This window comes from Haemaphysalis longicornis, unplaced genomic scaffold (assembly GCF_048455015.1).
Source record: "Haemaphysalis longicornis isolate Haplotype H1 unplaced genomic scaffold, Haemaphysalis longicornis Haplotype H1 scaffold_5, whole genome shotgun sequence".
NCBI lineage: Eukaryota > Metazoa > Arthropoda > Arachnida > Ixodida > Ixodidae > Haemaphysalis > Haemaphysalis longicornis.
Genome location: NW_027526385.1, coordinates 134,189,948 through 134,190,799, shown reverse-complemented (window position 1 = coordinate 134,190,799; position 852 = coordinate 134,189,948). Strand labels below are relative to the sequence as shown.

Genomic DNA, 852 nt, shown 5'->3' with positions numbered 1-852 from the left:
CACTCAGACTACACGGGGAGAAGGGGACCTTCTTTTCAACCCCCGGGGCGTGACGCGAACGTCTACAGCCTGACCCCACTCTGGGCGCGTGTTTTTCTCTCTTTCTTTATCACGTAATTAAAAAAAATAATAATAATCATAATTATGTAACGTCACTAACGGTAAGAAATAGTCCAACCATTCCCCTGTGCCTTCTTTGGCGTTGTAGACTGCCGGCATTTCTTTCTGTATCTTCCTAACGAGCCCCTCATTTCTAAAACCCTATTATCGTGCGAAAGCTTAGCGAGGGCCTCGGTTCTGGCAGCCTTGATGCCAAGGTAGCATAAGAGGGTTTCCCGCCAGTTGCCCGCTTATGACAGGCTGTAGACGTTCGCGTCACGCCCCGGGGGTTGAAAAGAAGGTCCCATTCTCCCCGTGTAGTCTGAGTGGCGCTGGCTACCACCCTCAAGCGTCAGATACAGTTGTAGTAAATATAAATAACCCAGAAAGCGAAGGAGAACACAGTCGCCCAGATAGCCGAGTTGGTAAGGCATTCGACATCTAATCGAAAGGTGTGGGTTCGGTCCCCACTCTGGGCGCGTGTTTTTCTTTCTTTCTTTATCACGTAATTAATAGAATAATAATAATAATAATAATGTAACGTCACTAACGGTAAGAAATAGTCCAACCATTCCCCTGTGCCTTCTTTGGCGTTGTAGACTGCCGGCATTTCTTTCTGTATTTTCCTAACGAGCCCCTCATTTCTAAAACCCTATTATCGTGCGAAAGCTTAGCGAGGGCCTCGGTTCTGGCAGCCTTGATGCCAAGGTAGCATAAGAGGGTTTCCCGCCAGTTGCCCGCTTATGACAGGCT

The 852-nt window shown here is 48.0% G+C and overlaps 1 non-coding gene across 1 annotated transcript; it reads left to right on the top strand.

Annotated features, from left to right (window-relative positions):
• Positions 1-506: 506 nt before the first annotated feature.
• On the top strand, positions 507-578 carry Trnar-ucu (transfer RNA arginine (anticodon UCU)). The gene has a single exon. It is a non-coding gene; the product is annotated as a tRNA-Arg (tRNA).
• The last annotated feature ends 274 nt before the right edge of the window (positions 579-852 follow it).